General features: G+C 38.5%; 1 pseudogene; it reads left to right on the top strand.

Moving 5' to 3' along the window:
• The first annotated feature begins 577 nt into the window (after positions 1-577).
• LOC148550847 (protein FAR1-RELATED SEQUENCE 5-like) lies at positions 578-8974 on the top strand (annotated as a pseudogene).
• The last annotated feature ends 772 nt before the right edge of the window (positions 8975-9746 follow it).

Here is a 9746-nt window from a genome sequence, read left to right as displayed (position 1 = left end):
GCAAATAGTATTTTATATATATATATATATATATATATATATATATATAATTAGTGTTGGATTTAATTTGGGTTTAAATTACTATATTATTCCCATTTTTATTTGAAATTACTAAACTAACCCTAACCCTAATTTTCTAAAAATGAAATCCTAACCCTAGCCCCCTCACCACACCCAGTCGCAACCTCACCCTCCCTCAATATAACAACACACCTACATATGCATAGAGAGGAGATCTGAGGCAGAGCTAGCACTGACGGAAGGGAGGAAGAGCGTCACCGGTCAGGTGCCACTATCGCCGTCGCGTCCTGCCATCCCTGCCACCATGTAGCCGCCGAACTAGGCTGAGGGAGAGAGAGATTGAAATGAGCTTTGAGGAAGAGTGTTGTGCGAGAATGGAGAGGGAGAGGTGCCGTCGTGGGCTGGCCATCAAGGGAGCTGTTGCTGCGAACTCGTCGCTGTAGAGGAGAAGCTGCCGCCGCGTTCAGTTTGCCATCACCATCGTGCCGTTCGCGCCGTCGCCATCGAGAGCAGAACCAGGAAGAGTGTTGGCTCGTGAGTGAGGGTGGTCACAGGCATGGAGCCACCGCTGCCTCACGCCGTCGCTCTCGCCGTGATTCCCGTCGCCCCTGCTGCAGCTGCCTCGCGCCGTTGTCCTCGCCACGAAGCAGCGCCGCCATGTCGTGGAGAAGAAGGCCGTCCAGTCGCACAGAGTAAGAGAGAGAGAGAAAGCACGGGAGCAGAGGAGAGAGATGGGAGACCTGCGCCAACCACCGCCGCTTTTGCCGCCCGAAACCCCGCTGCCGTCGCTGAAAAACTCTGTCGGTAAGGGTTTCTGAGTATGGTTTTCATTCGTATTAAGATTCTGGAAACTTTATCGTCTTTGTATGTGGATTTCAGTCACCATCGCCGGAGTCTGGTCGCCGCTACCACTTGAGGTGGCTGCCGGGGCCGCTGCCAAACTGTTTTAGAGCCCGCCGCTGTTTTGTTTTGCTAGTTCAGTAAGTATTCCTGTTTCGAAAGCCCTGCGTTAGTGTTCTGTTCTATGTAATAAAGTATTTGTGATTTTAATGGTTTTAGGAGTTAAAATCCGAGTTTTCTTGTGGCATTTGAAGCTGTTTCTGCTTTTGAGAGAGCAAGCAGAGCCGAGGTTTTGGTTGCCGTCAATTCAGGTTGAGGCAAAAGGAACTCTGTGAGGCATTTGGGCTATGGTTTTGCGTATCGAGGTAGGGGCCTTTTTCAGAAAACTAAACTTATTCATTTGGAATTGTTATATATGGATACTGATGTGAGAAATGTGCCTTTGGCGATTGTATAAGTCTTGTGCATTATTTGATTGTCTTGGATGGATGTGAATGCTTATTTGATTGGACTATTGTTGGGTTTTGTGAAACGAACTATTTTTGGAGTGTTTCTTTAAAGTTTTCTCTTTAAAGTTTTGAAATCAAGTTTAATCAGTTGATAATGGTTTGATCTTGAAACGGTTTCCTTGAGATATGGAAATGAGATGAATGTTGGATTTAGCTTGCCTTCGAACTGATTTTGGGGTTTGGACCATTGAAAAGGATTGTGGAATGGTTTGGTTGAAAAAGGGTGGCAAAAAGTCCAAGTTTTAGGGGAGGTGCTGCCGAAATTTCTACAAAAATCTTAGACTTTGTTTGAAAAGTTATTTAGAAAGGCTTGGATTTGAGAAAGTGTATTATTTGATTTATTAAGAAAATAGTTATGTTTTCGACTTTAATTTATTTAAGAAAACTATATGTCTTGAGTTCGATTTATTTAGAAAGGAATTACTTTACCATTTTGAATCACTGAAGAAAAGTATTATGTTCTAATATTGATTTTAAATATAAAAAGGGCTTATGCTTTTAGTTAGACTTAAGGATTTCGTTCGGAGGAGCTTTTGGTGATGTTAAAGGAAATTGGACTTTTGATTTAATAATTGCATTGTGACATTTTGGAAGAAGTCACAGAATTGGTTTTTAGAAGGAACCTGGAAGTGGTTTTGATTTAAATGGATTAGCTCCATTTTAAGTGAATTTGTTTTGGATTGGGTTGGGACATGTGACTTTATATGATTTGGTTTTATAATAAATTATGTTTCTATTTACTTAAACCAAGAATTTATGATTTTAAGAGTTTCAATAAACCTTTAAGAGATTGAGATAGGTTGTCCTTCCCTAAAGTCTTGAGACTCTGCTGAGAAATTTCTACTACCAAATTCTATTTTTGGATGACTGATTTTTTGATCTTTCAAAAGAAATTGTTAATTTGGCCTAGTTGTTGAATCGTTTGGAAGTTTTAGAAGGATGTTGTGGAAATGTGGATTTTTTGAAAGAGAAAATTTCTTTTGAGAAGGATGGCTTATAAGCTAGAACTGATTTGAGAAATGTGGATTTTTGAAGTTAAGATAGGGATGAATTGAATTTGATTTCAAAGAAAAGTGATTTGAGAAAAGTGATTTATAGCTTGAATGATGATTTTATGAGTTTTATGATGTTGGATGGTGGAAGTGCTATTATGTTGTGAGCCGGAATGGCTATATATGATAATGAATTATGGCTGATTGTGGAATATGTTATGAGCCGGAATGGATGTATATGATAATGAATTATGGCTGATTGTGGAATATGTTATGAGCCGGATGGTTGAGTATGAATATGGATGATTATTGAGCTGATAAAGTGATTGTTGCACTTCCAATTATCTGAGATACGAGTTTACTTGAATAAGAGTAGTGGCTAGCCACCACGTGCTCCAGGTTGAGACTCGATACTCTGCTGACCCTATGTCATAAGTGTGGCCGGACACTCTGAAAGTTTTAGAGCTCGCCCCCATAGAATAACACCAGTGTGGGTGTTGTGTAATTATGATTATGATTGTGAATAACTCGAGTTGGGGATGCACGACAGAGGGACAGTCCAATGATTAACTATAAGGACTTGTCGGGCTGGCTTTATAATTGACAGATGAGACTCATCAGCCACTAGGGCAGGCATTCATCATATGCATCTATGTGACATTGTTTGGGTGTGCATATTGTATTTGGTTTGCCTATGTGATTAATTATGTCTAATTGCTAATTGCTCTACTTGAAGTAACTGCTTGATTGTGCTTGAACCTTTTACTTGTGTTTGTGACTGAAAAATTGGTTGTATTGTGGTGGATTGGCTGTTGTTTGGATTGTTTGGGCCTAGGGCCGTGGTTGATTATGAGATGGGCCGAAGGTTGTGTTTGGTTTTGTATTTTTGGTTTAAAAAAGTATAAAAAACTGAACTAGTTCAGCATAGGCTTAATGAACCTATGCTTGGAACAGCTTGGTCATTCACACTGTGTAAGGAAAACTTTCAAAAAGGCTTTTGGTTTATTTTATTGAGGAATTTAACAGTTTTTTCTTTCAGAGAGGATTTTGGATTTTTGATATTAAACCTTTGGTTTTGGAAAGATGCATAAGACGGTTATTAATCACTGTAACGGTTTTACCTTCACATATCCTATTATAGTAATTCTCAAAAATCCCCTACTAAGAACCCTTTCGAGGATGATGTTCTCACCCCCCTTACAAATTTCCCTTTTCAGGATATGGACGCAGAATTCATGAAGAGTTTACCTAGTTGTTGTTGTCGTGATGTTTTGTATTGCTTTAGTTATTATTTATTGTTCCCTCGCCTTTATCTTTGTACATTCTGTAAGAGAGATAGGAATTGTATTAGTTAATGATTGTAAAATTATATATATATATATATATATATATATATATATGTATGTATTCTTTGTGAGTTTTGTAAGTTGTATTGTATGTTGGATGTATGTTACCTAACAAAAAGTATCTTGGAGCGGTTATACGGTTTAAAGTTTTAAACAGGCTCATATTTTAGTATTAAATATTATAAGAGTCGTCGTAATACTCGAGCTATCAGAGTGGCACAGCCGGAAGCGTGACATTTTGATAGTTAGGGTGTTACATGATACACGGTGAAGTCGCTAATTGAGTCATGGTAAATGTTTACGACGCTAACCATGATAATTAACTAAATTGGTGAATCATGGGAATAATAGAAATAGAAATTGAAAGGTAAAATCTAAAAATTCCCAAATGTATGAGCTATTTGAACAAACATTCAAAGCCTTTGGGGAAATTAGGGTTCTATCTTGAGTTCGGAGCTCAGTTGTGGGAGGTGGGGGCGAAGGCCATCTTCGATGCTCGCTTCTGGAAGTCGATTCACTGAGGAAGGTTTCGGAGCAGGTTAGCGTCGTTGGTGGAGGCGGCCTCACCCGGTAGCAACATCAGAATCGGCATTTTTGTCGGCGACTTGTAGAGAAGAGCGGAAATCGCAGGTTTTGCTCCATTATCGCCTCTTCCCTGTCTCCTTCCCTCTCCCGGTGTCTATCTCTCTCAAGGTTGGAAACCCTAAATCCTGGCAGTCGGTGCTGGCTCTTTGCCTCCTGCAGTGGCCGTCGTCTCTCTTCCTATCTGCTACTGGTGTTCTGATCTGTGGGGTATTGGTAATGTTTGTCCTTCATGTATGCTCTAAATTTGGTGATTTTTTTTGTTCAAAATTAGATAAATATATACTGTTGTTCTGAATTTGCTGAGATGGTTTTGTGTCAAAAGGCTGCATTAGGCATACGATACCCAACTTTTGTTCCAAACAAACTGCACATACATGGTGAATTTGAATTTCCAAAACGAAATAAATAGAACTTAAGATTAAAAACAGTTATAATGTTCAATATCAAGATGATTCCTATAATCAATCACCCCAAAAATTGTATCTTACAAGCTCCTTTTAATGATGCATCCTCTAAATAATTGATTGGAACAAAACTAGATCCTTTAAACTGTACCAATAGTAGTACACATAATAGATATAAGAGTACACATGTAAGAGTACACAGAATAGTACCAATAATAGTCACATAATAGATATAAGATTTAACCATAGCCAATTTTTTCATTTTTCCATATACAAAAATCAAATGACAAAATCTATGTATTTGAAAATAATGACAGTGTGAGTTAATCAGTTAAGTACAAAGTATATGCGCCAAAGTGAAATGTATATCAAGTTTCAGCAATTTTCCTCCGATCACTGTTACACAAGTGATTTGGTAGCAAGTGTTTTGCTTTTGTTCTGTTTATTTATACTCAGGCTGCTGAAAATTCGTCTTGAACCGTTTCGATAAATATGTTTTTTAACTTCCTCTAAAATGAAAAGAAAATGGTTTTCCTTTTGAAATACGTTTAAGTTGGACATTTTCTTTATCAATTTTCGTCATGCATGCTACAAGTGACGTATTCTAGTATTTGCAACTTGTGAACTCCCATGAAAATGGTTATTAGAACAAAAAAATTTGGAATTATCTTTCCATTTAAGGTCAGATGTGGTCGAATATTTTGTCTTAAGTTACATGTTTCATTCCCATTCTATTTTGTACAGTGATCCTTCTCTATACAACTGTTGATTTTTGAAGTGATAAGTTTTACGGGTTAATATTCAACAATTTATTTCTTTTTTTTATGACCAATGATTGTTGTCGTATATTAGAATTGTTGATAAAGCTGTGAGTTATGGCTGTCATATCTATGTGTGAGCTATAAAGGGTTGAAAACATGCTATTTCTTCCTCTAATGTGATGCAGGCATGCATAGGTTTTGGCTCATAATTGTATTCAAGCAGTGATTGGTTTAGGTGTAGGTAGCGTGACAAATGATGTGAATGCATATATTATTAGTTTTTAACTGTGAACTTTGTTATAATAAGCAGAGCATTTGCTTTGGCCATAATTAGATGTCCTTAAAATTTTTTAAACAAATGTTATAGTACTTTTTTATATGATGTGCACTTGTTAATTTAATTGGATAAAAAGTTTTTAATAACTCAGTCATAATGGGTTAGGGATCTAGTATTCAGTCACAACTATGGAACTTTGGTTAATGCCTAATTGTATAGCAATTATCTACCTTTTAGTCATATTCGTAATTTACTATGCATACGACATGCTTGGTTCTCGATTGGCTTCATTATTTTTTAACCCAGGGATGTGTGAGAGTGAGCTGGATTTGGAGGATGGCAGCACGTCAGAGTTGTCAGGCCAATGGACTGATGGTTGGAGCACCAATTCGAGTGACGAAGATGATTCGAATGGGTCGGAAGAAATGCATACTAACGAAGGTGATAGTGGCCCCAGCGAATACCAAGGCTGCGATGGTGGTGGATGCGACGTAGCTGCCTCAACAGAAGATCATGGAAACTCAGGGAATATCATGAGTGAACAATTTAGCGGTCCAGACCCTGTGAATGGTTTTGCGTTGTTATCTGCAGAGTTTATTGGGATTGAAGATGCCTACACAAGGTATGTAGCGTATGCGAAGGATATTGGTTTTGTCATGCGAAAGGGAGATTCTGTTAAAGATGAGGATGGAAATATTGTCAGAAAGTTCTTCTATTGCAATCGGTAAGGGCTGCGGGAAAAGAAGCACTATGAGAGAATTGACAGAAGAAGGCCACATAAACCGGAGACAAGAACGAATTACAATGCCAAGCTTGTTGTATTTCTGGACAAAAGTTGTAGGAAGTGGAGGACGAAGGCATTAGTGGAAAAGCATAATCACGACTTGGCATCCCCAGCGTTCACTAATGTAATGCAACCGCATAGAAAGATCACAGAAGGTCACAAAGCGCATATACATAGCATGCATGAAGCCGGTTTCCAGACAACTCAAATCATGGGCTTCTTTGCCCATATGTGTGGTGGATATCGCAATCTTAACTTCATAAGTAAAGACTTGTATAATTATATGGATGGAGTTAGGCAATCCAGGATTGTGGAGGGAGATGTAGCCGCAACAATAAGCTACATGAAGGGCAAGGTTGAGTTGGATCCTATGGCAGTTGTGCAGTATACGTACTGCGCTGAGAAGCACCTTGGTCACATGTTTTGGTCCGATGGTCACATGCAGCATGACTACGAATGCTTTGGTGATGTGTTGGCATTTGACTCGATCAGAAAACAACTTATACAATAGACCTCTTGTAATATTTTCAGGCACCAACCACCACAGACAGACAATTATTTTTGTGTTCTATTTGCTAGAGGACAAGAAGATTTTGTCCTACAAATGGTTGCTAAGTAGCTTCTTGGAGGTAATGAGGCACAAGGAGCCGAAAGTGGTTGTCACAGACGGTGATGAATCCATGCGAAAGGAAATTCGAAATGAATTTCCGTACACGACACATCGAATATGCACCTGGCATCTTGCTCGAAATGCTGTTGTGAATATCAAGGACAAAGATTTTTGTGCTGCGTTTAAGACTGCTGTGTATGGTCACTTTGATGTGGAAGAGTTTGACAATTATTGGGCGGACATGGTCACGTCGTTCGGTCTAGGGGACAACGATTTGCAAAGACATACGAAAAGAGAGAGATGTGGGCAAATGCTTACCTGGGTGGAAAATTTTGTGCCGGCATTCGAACTACTTCTCGGTGCAAGGGTATTAATTCATCACTAAAGAAATTTATCAAATCCGGGAATTGCTTACTTGAGTTGGTTGAGAACCTGGATCGATTTGTTAAGGATTATCGGAGCAACGAATTCATTGTAGATTATAAGACTCTTTACTCTAATCCGGTGATGAATACGGGTCTCGAAACCAAGGAAAGATCTGCGAGCAAGTTGTACATGAGGGAGATATTCTAAGAGGTGCAAAAACAGATCGAGGGGGTCGCGGCATTGTTAATCTTGCACAGGGACAGTTTTGGTAGCACCGAGAAGTTCATGTTTAGAAAGTTTCGAAGGCCCCATCATGTGTACTCAGTATTCTTGGATAGAAGTTGTGATAAGTATGCATGTTCTTGTAAGTTGTGGGAGAGATTAGGGATCCCTTGCCGCCATATATTTTGTGTCCTCAAAGAGCTAGAGAAAGAAGAGCTACCAAACCAATTGGTGCTTCGTAAGTGGTGCAAAGATGCCAAAGTAGCTGGTAGCAACGGTATGGATGCGGCATCGGATCCCACAGAAGGAGTTCGCGTTAGATACGGCGCATTGTGGAGTGCTTGCCTGTCGATGTGTTTTCAAGCTACGAAAACGACTGAAATATACAACATTGCTATGATGGAAGTTGCAAGAATGTCGAGGGAGTTTGAATCTCTTTGTGTCGTAGGACAAAGTGAGCGTCGCGTTCAAGCAGCAGCGGATCAAAGCCACGTTCGTGACCCAAAGGTTGTCAGGTCGAATGGTGAACCTCGCAGGAGCATGAATGGCAATAAAGGGAGGCGTTGCCGGTGGTGCTTCGGATTAGGCCACGATCGAAGAAATTGCACTGCCATGGACGACGATGTCGACGATGAGGTTTGTATGTGTTGGTTTATTTCTAGCATTGTTGTTTGTTATTTTCGTTGCATGTGGTTATGCTTCACGTTGTTACTTGTTACTTATTTGATGATAATTGTGGTGCAATAAAAAGATTTAACTCCAAAAATTGATTTGATGGACGAAATATGATTTTGTAGGATGGTAGACCTAGACATAAGGGAGTTGATTCTTCCGGAAAGAGGTCACTATGAAATTAGTTGGATGGCAATGACTGTATGTGAATGAATTGTTCACCTCATTAGGATAGAGTTACATCTTCTTAACTTTTGGTTATCTACTTTGGACACTCTAGTTGAGTTGATAGGGTTAGACCTTATTATGGTAGTCTTTTCTACTGTGAAAACTGTTCTTATGTGGTCTTTTACTAATGAATGAGACTTGTGTGAACCAAGATTGTTGGTGCTAAGTGCATATAATTTATTCCATTCATGTTGTGGCTCTTAGGCTGTGATGTTAGATTTAATTTATGCAATAGATTGTGGTAATTCCCATTCCGGAAATTTCTATGGTGCTTCAATGCAAGAACAAGCATGTCATGATGTCCTTGCGTCAGCTATTGTTTCTTCAATTTCTACCATACCGGAACTGAAATACTGAATTTTTAAACTTGTATCTGTTGCTGTTCACTCATGTCTGCATCATGCACCACTTGGATCTGTATATTCGATGTCATAGTTCCTTCTAAGCGGATCATCCGATTCGATCATCTACCGTTATGGGTGGTAGAATGAGAAATTGATCAGCATGCTAGTGATTCCATGTAATTATAATTTTATAAGACACGAATGCTACTATAGAAAATTCTTCTCTATTTTCAGTTGCTACTATGGACCACTTTCATTTAATTAAATTTTAGCAACATATTATTATGAAACTAAATTGTAATCCAGCTTTAATTAGGTTTTTCAGGTTAAGAGAAGTCTACCATGATACGAATTCTTATGTATGATTAATTCAATGTTTAACATAGCTAAGTAGCCATCATTTTCATTATTAAATGAAAGGAAAATTGTTGAGAACCTATTTAGGGATTCACATTATTCCACGTGTTATGCTGAGCATAGTTTTTTAAAATTGAAAAGGAAAAAAAGATTTAGGTATAATAATGATCCTAATGATTAATATTATGCAAATCACTCTTTGAAAGAAAAAACTACAATGCTTTCTAGCATTTCAAATATTCTCTTAGCTTTCTATAGAGTACAAATTGTGATAGATTATACACTAGAAGAACATGCACGATGACAAGCGTCAGAATAGAGTGTTCAACTGAAAATCAATCAACAATGAATAGAACAAGAGAAACTTAAAAACTTAGTCTGTTCTATCTGCATTTCACCCAGTTGTAGATAATTTAAATAACATAATA

This window comes from Arachis ipaensis, chromosome B7 (genome assembly GCF_059453495.1).
Source record: "Arachis ipaensis isolate K30076 ecotype BB chromosome B7, ASM5945349v1, whole genome shotgun sequence".
NCBI classification, from domain to species: Eukaryota; Viridiplantae; Streptophyta; class Magnoliopsida; order Fabales; family Fabaceae; genus Arachis; species Arachis ipaensis.
Note: the sequence above shows the minus strand (reverse complement) of the source record. Positions and strands in the feature narration are given on the sequence as shown.